Source organism: Ruditapes philippinarum, unplaced genomic scaffold (genome assembly GCF_026571515.1).
Source record: "Ruditapes philippinarum isolate M1 unplaced genomic scaffold, ASM2657151v2 ctg2245_1_1_1_1, whole genome shotgun sequence".
Taxonomy (NCBI): Eukaryota; Metazoa; Mollusca; class Bivalvia; order Venerida; family Veneridae; genus Ruditapes; species Ruditapes philippinarum.
This window is the reverse complement of record NW_026857123.1, coordinates 59,165-75,551: the sequence shown is the minus strand read 5'-3', so window position 1 is coordinate 75,551 and position 16,387 is coordinate 59,165. Positions and strand designations below refer to the sequence as shown.

The following is a 16,387-nucleotide window of genomic DNA, read 5'->3' as shown; positions in this document are numbered from 1 at the left end:
AGATGAACAAGGAAAGGCGGCGTTCAATGAACGCAACCCCCACACGACCCAGGAACAAGAACCATTGGCAAGGAGCCCAGGAGGATCCTAAACAAAAACGGGACAGGGCGCAAGGGAAGCCACAGTCAGGCTTATCATTAAAATGTAACTGAAAAGGAAATCAAAGAAAATATATGAATGATTAATTGGACCACTAAGTAAACGGGCACAGGGGAAGGGGAAAGGAAATTCGGGGAAGGGGGAGGGGGCGAAATAAAGAAATATAACTAGGGGCAAAGGGAAGAAACTTACCATAGACAAGAAAATAACAAGGGACACAAACAAAAGTGTCACCAAAACAGTATGAAACAACAAGACATACACCTTATACATGTATAAGTCTCTTAATCTGTTCATTTGAAAATTCTGATCTTCTAAATGACTTTTTTTAATATCCTCTACATAAAATTTATTTCAATTAAAATATGTGACCCTTCCCTTATAGTTACACAGCATATGACTGGATCACAATAAAGTTCCTTTTTAATAAATTAATAAAGTATGTCAAGAAGACATTAAACTTTATCAGTAAGTTAAATTTGGTATTATATATCGGGCCATCCTTAAAAATATGTTTGTTTGCAGTAACCCGACCCAGAATTTTCAAGGTGGGTAGGTAGGTCGATTTTTTTTTTTTTTTTTTTTTTTATTGAACTGTACTCCCAAAAAACATTGAATTTCAAAATGCAGGACAATATATGCTTTGATAATCTGGTAACAATTGTAACCGGGGATAAATGATTGAAGACTTGCTTCTATTTCATCATTTTATTGTCGGACATACAAAAACGAGCCTACAAACAAAATACAAAGGAATTACAAATAATTGATTTACAAAATAATAAAATTACACATTTCATCCAATTCATCAATGGAAAAGAATAAATATGACATTAGAAATATATATATTCTTACCAGGATCAGCATACAAGAACTTTCCATAAATGATGTTCAAGTTTACTATAATAAGTAACTACTACTATCAACAACTATACTGTAAAGTAAGTTATCAGTTACTCGTATAATGTGGAACTGGCGAAGGGAAATATTTTACTTAAGCAAGAAAATGTTTCGCGGGGATTTTAGGGTCATGCACGTGAAATATTAGTGAACACATTCATACAACCTTTCAACTTACAGTGACCTCTCGTACGAAACAGACTATACAAAACATTACCACAGTTAGGCAAACAAACGACGACACAACAGTTAGGCGAATACCAACCAAATACAACATAACACGGAGGATACAATATACCAGTGATAAACAGAAAACGATACACAGGTTACACAATTAATAAATTGATAACTGAATTCTAATTTAATAAGAACTACATTTTATTTCTACTATCAACCTTTAAAAGAACGAAAACAAAGCACAAGGCATAATTTTCTGATTCAAAAAATAATTTCTTTTATCCAGACCATGAAAAAAAAATTTGAGTAGGGGCAAATTTTGTGAGTCGGTCTCGTTACTGCAAACAAACATTTTTTTAAGGATGGCCTCGGCAATCGGTGAAAAAGAACTCTTAAAATATTTGTACAAATACTGAATAATTTGAAGTGTATTTCAAGTAGTTTCCTTCAATATTTCTTTTATGTTCTTAATTGTCATATAAATATGCATGTATAAATGAAGTCAGTATTTTATCCGAGAGTGACATTTGGCAGTCATTAGCAGTTAACAAGAACGCAAACCACCTATTGATAAATGTTGAGTACATGTACTAAAATATTTAAAAAATATTAAACAACAGTACATGTACGGAGCCTATTTGCTACCATTGCATTTTAGGTTAAATACATTGATACTTTTCAATAGTATTCAATAATGCAAACATTTATTAAAAAATAATGAATAGATTTATTTCCCCCGATAATTTTTTTAATTTAATCTTCATGCGTAACCCACACTTACCTGCTACACACACTGGTAGCTAATACCAGCTTTCACGGAATCGATTTTTTACGATGACGTCATAACATGTCCGCCAAAGGTAGAGTAGACAGTACAAATTTGAAAGAAATCGCATGTATGCGTTAAGACAGGTACAATCTAATATTTTTTCTAGGAGAAGTTAGTACTAAAATTTATATTCTATTGATCTGTACAGGACATTGAAGTTACTTTCAGGTTTAAGCAGTAAAAATCAGCCCAAACTATCGGTACACTGACTCTAGTGTTGCCGGTAGATTTTCCGTGCGTAAAAATGACAGTTAAAATTAGGCGTAACGGTTTGACAGTAATAAAAAAAAAAGTCTGTAAAATGGATCAAACCGTTCACGCCAAATTAATTAGGCTAGTGGGATGGCACAATGTTAAAACGCGCTAGTACGATGGTGAAATGCAATGGTACAATGTAGTCAAAATTGTTGACGTGCCAAAGCTTGATTCTGAGATATTTTCGTTCTGGGGCAGAATCTCGTAGAGGCGAGATATTGCCCAGACACGAAAATAGCACAATATCTCGTCGCGCAGTACAATTAGTTGGACTATGGTACAATGGTGAAAATGCGATATAACATCACATTTTCACCATTGTACCATTGCAATTTCACCATCAACAGTACGATGGCATCGTACCATCGTGTTTTCACCATCATTCCATCATGTTTTCATCATCATGACGTGTCATCGCATTTTCAACATTGTACCATCGTGCATTGCAGGTAAGGACGAAATAAAAAAATCACTATTGTCCAAACGGAACACAGTAAAAAAATCCTTAAAACGCACAATTTGTTGGGCCAAGTTAGTGTCTGACAGCAATATATTTTTCTATCTGAGTATCTTGCCAAACTGTCCCTATCTTAGTTTGAATCATTTCGGTCCTACTAAACACTGCTAAGGACTGCTAAGGACCGCTAAGGACCGCTAAGGACTGCTAAGGACTGCTAAGGAGCCACAAAGGACTACTAAAGAGGCACAAAGGACCTTAAAATACCTCCTAGGCCATTCTTACATTACATGGTATTATTTTTAGTGAAAAAAAATATATGATTTTAAGAAAAAATATGATTTTGGTGAAAATTTTATGAGTTGTCGGACCGCTAAGGACTGCTCAGATACACAAAAGACTGCTAAGGAGGCACAAAGGACCTTAAAATACCTCCTAGGGCATTCTTATAATACAAGGTAGTATGTTTAGTGACAAAAATGTATTATTTTATGAAAAAATATCATTATAGTGATAAAATTCATGTTTTGAAGAGTTGCCCGACCGCTAAGGACTGCTCAGATGCACTCACAACTGCTAGGGAGGTACAAAGGACCTTCAAATCCCTCCTAGAACATTCTTATAATATATGGTAGTAAGTTAATAGACAAAAGTGTATTATTGTAAGAAAAAAATATAATTTTGGTGATAGAATTTATGTTTTTGATGAGTTGCGGGACCCCTAAGGACTGCTCAGGTGCGAAAAGGACTGCTAGGGACCTCAAATATTTCCTAAGGAGGCACAAATGACCTTAAAATACCTGTAAGGGCATTCTTATAATACATGGTAGTATGTTTAGTGATAAAAATGTATAATTTTAAGGATAAATATCATTATAGTGATAAAATTCATGTTTTGTAAGAGTTGTCGGACCGCTAAGGAATGCTCAGGTGCACTAACAACTGCTAGGAAGGCACAAAGGACCTTCAAATCCCTCCTAGAACATTCTTATAATATATGGTAGTAAGTTAATAGACAAAAATGTATTATTGTAAGAAAAAATATAATTTTGGGGATAGAATTTATGTTTTTGATGAGTTGCAGGACCCCTTAGGACTGCTAGGGAAGTACAAAGAATCTTAAAATACCTCCTAGGGGCACAAAGGACTGCAAGGGAGGCAAAAAGGACATTTAAATACCTCCTAGGGCATTCTAATAATATATGGTAGTATGTTTAGTGACAAAAAATGTATAATTTTAAAAAAAATATATAATTTTGGTAATAGAATTTATGCTTTCGATGAGTTGCCGGACCGTTAAGGACTGCTCAGGTGCACTGACAACTGCTAGAGAGGCACAAAGAACCTTAAATTACTTCTTTGGGCATTTTAATATTATATTGTAGTAAGGTAATAGATAAAAAATGTATTATTTTAAGAAAAAATATAATTTTGGTGATAGAATTTATGCTTTTGATGAGTTGCCGGACCGCTAAAAACTGCTAGGGAGGTACAAAGAATCTTAAAATACCTCCTAGGGGCACAAAGGACTTCTAGGGAGGCACAAAGGACATTTATATATCTCCTAGGGCAGCATGGACCCTGATCAGACTTCAAACTTGGTATGCATGCTTCTTTCAATAACCCGAAGTGCAGTGCACAAGGACTGGTACTCTGCAGTTTTGATTTTTTGAGTTATTGCCCTTTGTTAATTTTCATACTTTAATTTTGTCCGGGCCATTTCTCTTCAACTAAAAAAGCTATGGACTTGAAACTTCATAGGATGATAGATCTCATTATTAAGAAGTGCAGTGCACAAGAATTAGTACTCTGCATTTCTTAATTTTTGAGTTATGGCCCTTTGTTAATTTTCATACTTAATTTTTGTCCAGGCCATTTCTCCGAAAGTATAAAAGTTATGGACTTGAAACTTCATAGGATGATAGATCTCATTAAAAAGAAGTTCAGTGCATAAGGACTGATACTCTGCATTTCTTATTTTTGAGTTATTGCCCTTTGTTGATGTTCTTACTTTATTTTTGTCCTGGTCATTTCTTTTCAAGTATGAAAGCTATGGACTTGAAACATCATAGAATGATAGATCTTATTGATAAGAAGTGCAGTGTACAGAAACTGCTGCTCTGCACTTATTATTTTTTAAGTTATTGCCCTTTGTTATTTTTCATATTTCATTTTTGTCCTGGCCATTTCCCCTAAACTACATTGTTCACAAGGCGACACATCCGACTCGCGGAGTTCTAGTTTCATAAAATTATACATTTTTTGTCACTAAACATACTACCATGAATTATAAAAATGCCCCAACAGTTATTTTAAGGTCCTTTGTGCCTCCCTAGGAAATATTTATAGGTCTTTGTGCCTGCCTAGCAGTCCTTTTCGCACCTGAGCAGTCCTTAGCGGTCCTGCAACTCATCGAAAGCATAAATTCTATCACCAAAATTATATTTTTTTCTTACAATAATACATTTTTGTCTATTAACTTACTACCATATATTATAAGAATGTTCTAGGAGGGATTTGAAGGTCCTTTGTGCCTCCCTAGCAGTTGTGAGTGCATCTGAGCAGTCCTTAGCGGTCGGGCAACTCTTCAAAAACATGAATTTTATCACTATAATGATATTTTTTCTTAAAATTATACATTTTTTGTCACTAAACATACTACCATGAATTATAAGAATGCCCCCAACAGTTATTTTAAGGTCCTCTGTGCCTCCCTAGGAAATATTTATAGGTCTTTGTGCCTGCCTAGCAGTCCTTTTCGCACCTGAGCAGTCCTTAGCGGTCCAGCAACTCATCGAAAGCATAAAATTCTATCACCAAAATTATATTTTTTTCTTACAATAATACACTTTTGTCTATTAACTTACTACCATATATTATAAGAATGTTCTAGGAGGGATTTGAAGGTCCTTTGTACCTCCCTAGCAGTTGTGAGTGCATCTGAGCAGTCCTTAGCGGTCGGGCAACTCTTCAAAAACATGAATTTTATCACTATAATGATATTTTTTCATAAAATAATACATTTTTGTCACTAAACATACTACCTTGTATTATAAGAATGCCCTAGGAGGGATTTGAAGGTCCTTTGTGCCTCCCTAGCAGTTGTTAGTGCATCTGAGCATTCCTTAGCGGTCCGACAACTCTTCAAAAACATGAATTTTATCACTATAATGATATTTTTTCATAAAATAATACATTTTTGTCACTAAACATACTACCTTGTATTATAAGAATGCCCTAGGAGGTATTTTAAGGTCCTTTGTGCCTCCTTAGCAGTCTTTTGTGTATCTGAGCAGTCCTTAGCGGTCCGACAACGCTTCAAAAACATGAATTTTATCACTATAATGATATTTTTTCATAAAATTATACATTTTTTGTCACTAAACATACTACCATGAATTATAAGAATGCCCCAACAGTTATTTTAAGGTCCTCTGTGCCTCCCTAGGAAATATTTATAGGTCTTTGTGCCTGCCTAGCAGTCCTTTTCGCACCTGAGCAGTCCTTAGCGGTCCAGCAACTCATCGAAAGCATAAATTCTATCACCAAAATTATATTTTTTTCTTACAATAATACACTTTTGTCTATTAACTTACTACCATATATTATAAGAATGTTCTAGGAGGGATTTGAAGGTCCTTTGTGCCTCCCTAGCAGTTGTTAGTGCACCTGAGCATTCCTTAGCGGTCCGACAACTCTTCAAAAACATGAATTTTATCACTATAATGATATTTTTTCTTACAATTATACATTTTTTGTCACTAAACATACTACCATGAATTATAAGAATGCCCCAACAGTTATTTTAAGGTCCTCTGTGCCTCCCTAGGAAATATTTATAGGTCTTTGTGCCTGCCTAGCAGTCCTTTTCGCACCTGAGCAGTCGTTAGCGGTCCAGCAACTCATCGAAAGCATAAATTCTATCACCAAAATTATATTTTTTTCTTACAATAATACACTTTTGTCTATTAACTTACTACCATATATTATAAGAATGTTCTAGGAGGGATTTGAAGGTCCTTTGTACCTCCCTAGCAGTTGTGAGTGCATCTGAGCAGTCCTTAGCGGTCGGGCAACTCTTCAAAAACATGAATTTTATCACTATAATGATATTTTTTCATAAAATAATACATTTTTGTCACTAAACATACTACCTTGTATTATAAGAATGCCCTAGGAGGTATTTTAAGGTCCTTTGTGCCTCCTTAGCAGTCTTTTGTGTATCTGAGCAGTCCTTAGCGGTCCGACAACGCTTCAAAAACATGAATTTTATCACTATAATGATATTTTTTTTCATAAAATTATACATTTTTTGTCACTAAACATACTACCATGAATTATAAGAATGCCCCAACAGTTATTTTAAGGTCCTTTGTGCCTCCCTAGGAAATATTTATAGGTCTTTGTGCCTGCCTAGCAGTCCTTTTCGCACCTGAGCAGTCCTTAGCGGTCCTGCAACTCATCGAAAGCATAAATTCTATCACCAAAATTATATTTTTTTCTTACAATAATACACTTTTGTCTATTAACTTACTACCATATATTATAAGAATGTTCTAGGAGGGATATGAAGGTCCTTTGTGCCTCCCTAGCAGTTGTTAGTGCACCTGAGCAGTCCTTAGCGGTCGGGCAACTCTTCAAAAACATGAATTTTATCACTATAATGATATTTTTTCTTAAAATTATACATTTTTTGTCACTAAACATACTACCATGAATTATAAGAATGCCCCAACAGTTATTTTAAGGTCCTCTGTGCCTCCCTCGGAAATATTTATAGGTCTTTGTGCCTGCCTAACAGTCCTTTACGCACCTGAGCAGTCCTTAGCGGTCCGGCAACTCATCGAAAGCATAAATTCTATCACCAAAATTATATTTTTTTTCTTACAATAATACATTTTTGTCTATTCACTTACTACCATATATGATAAAAATGTTCTAGGAGGGATTTGAAGGTCCTTTGTGCCTCCCTAGCAGTTGTTAGTGCACCTGAGCATTCCTTAACGGTCCGACAACTCTTCAAAAACATAAATTTGATCACTATAATGATATTTATCCTTGTCCATGTATCCTTGGATATTCAAAGTTTCATTTGGATGGATGATCAATCTATGAGTTGTAGCATTTCTAATTATGGCTAGTCTATCTTTGTTCTTCTTTAATTCTTTTTCCCTTAAAACCAAGCATCTAAATGATAAATACCAAGAAGTGTGTAGTTGCGCCTTCTGTAGAAACTGTTCCCCAAAATTTTGTTTGCATTCCATTAGTAATTCGTTCAATATGTTTGTCCCAAGAATGATTGGAGTTGTTGTCGAATAATCGGTATCTGGTGTTATTAAGAACAGGCATGTCAGAGATTTAGATTTTGGCAGTCCCACTTTAATGCTGAGTTCTAATTCAAGATATCCTAAATAAGGTAATTGTTTTCCATCAGCACATTCAATGTTCAATATGTTTTCCAAAGGCTGAATTTTAATATGTTGAAGATGGCTGTTATGGAATGACTGCGAAATCAGGCTAAACACAACTTCCACTGTCTAATAAAGCTGTTGTATCTATGTTGTTGATGGATATATTAACCTCGTTGGTATTTCCTACTAATTTGGAATCTCTATTAATAGTAGTGCCCTGATTGGATTCCGAAATCTGAGCACTTATTCTTTTGGGCAGTACTTAGCAATGTGTCCTTTTTCATTACACTTAAAACATGTTGGCTGATTTAGTGGGCAGTTTCTAGATAGATGTCCCTTCTCATTGCAATTATAGCAAGTTGGCTGAAACGTGTTTGTACCAATAGGTCTTGCCGGTCTAACGTCATTTCTACCTCTTCCTCTATAACCTCTGTAATTGGAACCTCTCCATGAACCTCTGTATCCTCTTGGAAATCTATTGTAATTATATTGATGTTGATCTTGTTTCTTTTCCTTTTCAATATTATCGATTCTGTCATTCAGCTTCTTTAAAAGATCTTTCACTTCTGACATTTCTGAAGTTTCTTTCTTCTCTAAATTTGCTGCCACATTACATCTTTTAGTAGTAGATTCCGATTTCTGACTTTTAGTTCCGCTTCTATCTTCCTCAATTCAATTTTGAAAAGATCATAATCATCTATAGTGTCACACTTATAAGCTGCTAAATGTTTAATGTCTGGTCTTAATCCTTGGTACAGTACTTGCTTTAATATTTCATCATCTGTTTTCTTCAATGCTTTTCAAACTGACTGCCTTGCGTAAATATTTCTTCCAATTTTGATGAAAAACTAAGAATAGACTCATTTGATTGTTTTGTGGAATAGAATTTTCTAAGAATGCTCTCCTTTGTTTCTTATATTTCCAAATGTACTTTTCCAATTTCGTCAACACTTCTTTCACTGTAACTCCAATCCCAAGTCGTCTCACTACATCACTTGCATTTCCTTTAACTGCTCTACGATACCAAGAAGTATCTGGTCATCTGTAAAATATTTTTCACCCAACAATAAACAAAATTTTCCAAAATAAAAATGCCCCCCAAGGCTCAGTCTCCTTTATTATTTTCTCCTTTTATAAAATTTTTAGTTTAATTCTGGGAAATTTTGGGTTTTTAACCCCCTTCCCTTATACTACTTTTCATCTTTTACTCCCCACTTAGTTAAAGGGGTTTCCCACTTTTAAAATTTTGCCCATATTTCAACAATGTAATTTAAAATCTTCGGGAAGTTTTCCCATTTTCTCGGGTTTTCACAGATAATTTATTGAAAACACATTCCAAAAATTTGCCCTTTTCCTCCTCACTTAATTGACATCCTAAACTCTTTTTTCTTTTCCTTTTCCCCCCGGGGAAGTCCATTTTTAAAATTCCAAAATTTCCCATTTTCTTTTAAAAATCACCAAATGAAATCCACTTCTGAATTAAATCATTTAAGTTTTCACTTAACTAAGTTTTCACTTCACTTAAGTATTCACTCAACTTAAGTATCCACTCAACTTAAGTATTCACTTGATGTTAGTATTTCCTCAACTTAAGTATTCACTATCCACTTAAGTATTTCACTCCACAATTCACTTAAGTATTTCACTTCACAATTCACTTAAGTATTTCACTTCACTTCAATTAAGTATTTCACTTCATTATTCACTTAAGTATTTCACTTCACTATTTACTTAAGTATTTCACTTCACTATTCACTTAAGTATTTCACTTCACTATTCACTTCACTATTCACTTAAGTATTTCAATTTCACTCAACTTCACTTAAGTTGATTGATGAACTCTCCAATATAATGAATCTGTAATTCAAATAAATCAATCCCACTCAAACTAAGTTTTTACTCAACTTAAGTTTTTACTCAAATAGTCACACTTAGTTAGGTAATTATGTTCAACGTGTACTTTTCCGTTCAATCACATCGTAATATTTGCTCCTCTAATGATTATCTAATTTCATCAAAATATAAACGCACCCAATGTTCAAATAAGTGTCTTTTTTATATTTTATGAATCACAAATCACAACACAATTATAGTATTTTTCCTTTCAATTAATACAATATTCCTTCCAAATTGTTGAAAACCCTTTTCACAATTCAACCACTTGCCATCAATTAATTTCACTTTGCAATATTAATCAAACAAATTTCTTCAGGCCTTTTCAATATAATAATGTAACCTTCTTTTATTTTAAATTTCACGTTCAAAATGCCGATATTGCACAATATTATGCAACGCGATTATGGTGAATTTGGTTTTGAATAATAAAATATTAATTAAGTTTCTGATTTATTTTATCAGTAACTTAAAACACAAAAAAAAATTTATACATGTACATGTTTTGCTGTTTGTTTTGTTTTCTAAGTGCTTTAAACAATTACTTGATAATAATCAAACAATTGCAAAAAAATCACTTTGACAAAATTACTATAATTATTTCTTTAAATAAAGAAACAAATATATTAATTTAAAAGTTAATTTCTTACTAGTTTGTAAGAAATCACAACCCACATATGGCTTATAAATTATTGAAAGTTTATATTTCAATAATTTACATCATTTTTTTTTATAGCTCAATCTTTAATTGTTTCATCATATATATGTTTTCTTTTAATTGAAGTACCTTTAATATATTAATTATGCAATCAATAACACACAATTGCAATTGATAACACTTTGTTTACTCAAGTATACCAATTCAACTTTATATAGGTCAAGTCAAGTTCATCAATACACATTTATCAATAGTTGTATAGTAAAATGACCATGTGACACTGACATCACTGCTGTAAATACAATATCCAATGAAAACACAGCAAAAAAATCACATGACTTTTACATCACAATCAATAAACCAATGAAAAATGGGAATCCCTGAAATACAGGTCAACTAATTTGCATACAAATGAAATTGCAATCCACAACAGCTGATAAATCTGTAGCTTTGTTTACTAAACAATCCTAAGTAGAACCTTCAGGAATAATTACACACAGGTGTATGATACCTTAACCTTTTCCCTTATAGAAGCGAGAATCGCCGTCTTTTACCATTCCCTGATAGAAGCGAGAATCGACGGCTTTATCGATTACCGCATGTAAGCGAGAATCGCCGACATGCATGATCTCAATGGAAGCGACTTTCGCCGACTTTAATATTTACCTGTCCAAAAATCAACAATTTTCCCGGAAAATAGACATGTAAATTGTGTTAATATCGTAAAGATCAACATTTCATGAGGGGATTCCGTGCATAAAATTATGGTGTTACTATTTAAAGTTTTTGTATAATTAGCGACCAACCAGCTGAGGGGTTTTCCTTACGTCACGCAGTTAATGAGTGCGCGGGTCAATGAAATAAATATAGAACGTATCGTAAGACAGGAACAAAAGTGTCTAAAAATAGCATCTAATGAATAAATAGTATTTATATGATCACGGGTCGTTCACGTGCCAGGCATGGTATAATGGATTTGATGTTTGTTTTGGTTTATGATAGCTGACATGTGTATATACACGGATTAATTAACGTCCTGACAAGGGGTATCTCTCTGGCCCCTGCAATAAAATATTTCCGGTAGCAGCGGCGTTTTTATTAAGAAAATGACCGACAAAGAAATGTTTAATAGTTTAAATTCTTTCATGTGCGCTATTGTTTTCATAACAGACACAGCATGGGGCCGTGTATTATACGACATGATAAAATCATATCCCATATATCATCTTTGATGTCGGCAACATGAAAATGCCGAAAAGGCCGTGGAACTCGAGGATGTCTTTCCTTTATCATCATTTGATCTAAATTAGATCTATAAATGATAAAATTTAATTAAATTCATAATTCATGAAGAAAATATATGACCATGACAGCAGAAATTCTGAAATATTTCATTCAACAGTTATATACATGTATTACAGAAATGACAGTTACTATTATGAAATAAAATATAAAAAAAAAAACTGATAAAATAAATAAAAAAAAGATTTCTTTTTACTGGTATAAAAAAAGGTAAAAAAAGAACTTGTTATTTATTTCACTAAAAATGAATGCTGCATAAACCAAAAAAATTAATAATAAATTAGCCATATTTCCCTAATGAGAGAAAAAATTATACATCATTTTATTGTTTATAACTACTGTAATTATACTGTTATAAAGCCCACAAATATAAAATTTATACCACTGGAAAGATAATTCAAATCTCTACAAATCTTACATTGACATATATATTGTCAAACTTGTAATTAAACCATTTCACATTAGTTAAAACACATAAGTAGCCTAATTTATCTGAAACAATGGAGAAAAAAACACCTAGTATATAGTTTATTACTTTATAACTCATGTAGACATATTTGTATAAACCCAACAAATATGATATTTATACCATTGGAAAGGTATTTCAATTCTCTACAAACTTTTTATTGATACAAAAATTGTCAAAACACAACTTAATACTTTATTTTCCAGTTAAAGTATATAAATATCTAAATTGACCAATTTTACCTATAATTTATCATACCCTATATGGAGATAGTGTGTGACTCCTTATCAGTAGGATATTGATTATTGATTATCTATCTGGCTACTGTATTATGGGGTGTAAAGCAGTAAATTAAGGGGGCTGTATCAGGGAAAAGGTTAAAATAGATCCAAACAACAGAATTTTCCAGCAAACCTGAAATTTGATGAATCAATCAAAGGGGAAATACTTACATTATCAAATTGTACACTAAATCAAAAGGTCAAGAAGTGTATTGATCAATGATTTGTTTACACTCTAATTTTTAATGAATTTAGGAGAGAATTGTTTCACAATCAGCAGTATAAAAGAAATAGATTTAATTAGAAGGAATTAGATTGATTGACAGTTAGAAAAGGTACATTACTGATACTGAATTGGGAGCCTTCACCTGTTATTTAATTAATCATGCAAAGGTGAAATCTTTCAGATTTACAATTTATCAATCACACATATTACTCAAAAAACTGCAGTTGCAAAAGAATCATTATTAAATAACACAAACAAATACTTTATACTCTGTTATTTCTAAATTTATATGTATGTATTTTTGTTAATCGGTCAACTGCAATTGATTGAATAATCACATTTCAAATATTCCTACTTACAATCTGTTGAACAACTTTGCAGCCAATAGAACATTGTACCAATATTCACTTGTAATAATAAATAGATAAAGTTCTAATGTCACATTTTCTCATATATCACACATAAAATGATATCTGCACAATTTACAGTTCTAAATGTTCATCTTTACTCCATACGTCTGTCTAGATGGTTGATACTTGGGTGAAATTGGTCCGTCCTTGTTAACTTGATGAATAATGGTCTGTCTTCCCAATTTGTCGGTTGACATCGGTTCAACAAACTTCATTGCTCATCTGCTCAATATTTCTACGTCACCGATCTTGATCTGTTGACGCCATTTGTAACTTGGTTGAAATTAAAAGGTTGTACTAACCAAGAAATTGGGTTCTACTCTTATCTCCGCGGCGTCTAAATTTGGATCAAAGATGTCTTTCCAAACAAATAACTGTGCACAGTTCTAATGTATTTATTTATCTTCTAGTTCTGACATACATGTATATCAATCTTACATATATATCCAAACATCAGTAAACCAATCAATGATCGACAAACTAAATGAATCGTCAATGAATCGTCAATGAATCGTCAATAAATCTCATTCAATCGAATCGATCAAATCAATCGACACTCTGAAAGTAAACAAATTATATCAACATAAAAATAAAGTAAAATCCAGTTCCTATATCTGAAAAGCATAATTATCAATTATAAAAACATCCTTACTTAGTTGATCAATTACAAATAGATATTTGCAACACATTACACATAGGTACATTAACATATAATATAGTTATATGCTTTCTATTGGCTGTCATTAACATAAATAGTTCATTTAATGAAATAATCATAAAATACATAACAATCATAGAGAATATCCAAACTTACCAGTTTGTGGAACTGAATGTACAATTATATCATATTACATCATCTTCTTCAGAACACACATACTTCCAAACTCTCTGTGCTGTAATTTCTGCAAATTATAATAAACAAAATGTGCAAAGTGATGGGAATGAAATGTGATATTAAGTTAATAGAAAGATAGATTTACTGCTTTTTCTGAAACAATTCTCAAACCACGAAAACTAATGATATTTCAAATAAGACCACAATCATTACTTAATTAAAAACAAATCTATGACATACACTCTTTAAAACACTGATAATAACCAAATACAACTCAAAATCATAAATACCAACTATCAATAATCCAAATTTTAAATAAATTTAAAACACTAAGAAAATGTCTGATCTTATTTTTCACAAAGCCGCTTCAACAAAAACAAAACTAGTCACATGATCAAAATTGCGGGAAACCAAGGGAAACAACTCAAACAACCAAAAATGTATCAAGACACTTGAATTATCCATCCTGTTACAAAATTATACATTTTTATCACTAAACATACTACCATGTATTATAAGAATGCCCTTACAGGTATTTTAAGGTCATTTGTGCCTCCTTAGGAAATATTTTAAGGTCCCTAGCAGTCCTTTTCGCACCTGAGCAGTCCTTAGGGGTCCCGCAACTCATCAAAAACATAAATTCTATCACCAAAATTATATTTTTTTCTTACAAAAATACATTTTTTATCTATTAACTTACTACTATATAATATAAAAATGCCCTAGGAAGTAATTTAAGGTCCTTTGTGCCTCCTTAGCAGTTGTTAGTGCACCTGAGCAGTCCTTAGCGGTCCGACAACTCTTCAAAAACATAAATTTTATCACTAAAATGATATTTTTTCTTAAAATAATACATTTTTTGTCACTAAACATACTACCTTGTATTATAAGAATGCCCTAGGAGGTATTTTAAGGTCCTTTGTGCCTCCTTAGCAGTCTTTTGTGTATCTGAGCAGTCCTTAGCGGTCCGACAACTCATAAAATTTTCACCAAAATCATATTTTTTCTTAAAATTATATTTTTTTTTTCACTAAAAATAATACCATGTAATGTAAGAATGGCCTAGGAGGTATTTTAAGGTCCTTTGTGCCTCTTTAGTAGTCCTTTGTGGCTCCTTAGCAGTCCTTAGCGGTCCTTAGCAGTCCTTAGCAGTGTTTAGTAGGACCCTGAATAATTTATTTCCCTTATTTACTTTTAAAAGAAAATTGATTCATGAAAAACAATCCGTTAAACAACTCTTTTGCTATATAAAAAACGAGTATATGTCATTTAATTATACATACCATGAATGATACACAGAACATTTGTTGACTAATTTGTTTTTCTTCCGCGATTGGAAATTCCTGTAAGCGTTTGAGGATCCAGACAAAGGTCACAGACCCTTATCATTCTTTTGCATTTTATGAATTTGTTTTTTCTAATATTTATAGCAATAAAAAGGGAACTTCAAATATATTAATAGGAAATAAAACATTTTTAACTTCATCAAGCCTTTAAGCTGCTCAATTCATCACACATTCTAGATGAGTGGAAATAATTCTTGAACATTCCACACAAGTAAAATTTAGTGTTGTGCAACCTATTCAATTTTTGACGTTCAAGGAAAATCCGAAAATCAGGTATAGTTTCCAGGAATTTAACAGGTTGTTTGTGTTCCCACTTACAATTTCAATTGCAATGCGTTCAAGGTTTACTGTAAATAGAATTGTTATTTCTGTAGGTATATAACATTCTTTTGATGCCTTTGTCACATATTTTCGTGACCAACATAGTTACCTGTCAGTGTTCGTGATTTAGTTGATTTCTAATTGGTATGTCTTAGAATGGAAGTTTGAATACGTTTGGTTTGACTAAATCAAAAGAACAGAAAACTGGAAGAAATTTTAAGGCAAATTAAATGGTAATGATCAGCTTTGTATATAGAATGTTCAAATTATTCTAAAAATTTCATCACAAGTTTATTTTATTGTTCAAATTATTCTAAAAATTTCATCACAAGTTTATTTTATTTGTGCATGGACATATGTGATATGTTACATTTTTAGCCATAACAACAACATGATCACATACTTTTTGCCATTTACAAATTTAAATATAGTCTTTCCCTAGTCCTATAAATATGACGTCGCTTTGAGATATTTTTGCTGCTGGGCAAAGTCAGGCTTGACCGACAAAAACTATAACAAGC

The 16,387-nt window shown here is 32.5% G+C and overlaps 2 protein-coding genes across 6 annotated transcripts in view; one reads left to right on the top strand and one right to left on the bottom strand.

The window, feature by feature from the left end:
* Positions 1 to 16,387, bottom strand: part of LOC132748839 (interaptin-like) — a 48,738-nt gene that overhangs the window by 22,707 nt on the left and 9,644 nt on the right. The window lies entirely within an intron of this gene.
* Positions 15,713 to 16,387, top strand: part of LOC132748838 (probable E3 ubiquitin-protein ligase HERC4) — a 47,075-nt gene continuing 46,400 nt past the window's right edge. For 2 of the 5 annotated variants that reach the window (XM_060738492.1, XM_060738488.1), the window contains exon 1: positions 15,713 to 15,818. The gene's annotated coding sequence lies outside the window, so the exon portion shown is untranslated. Of the gene's footprint in view, positions 15,843 to 15,953; positions 16,100 to 16,387 lie in introns of those variants that run through there. The other 3 variants (XM_060738490.1, XM_060738489.1, XM_060738491.1) reach the window with 3 other exon arrangements.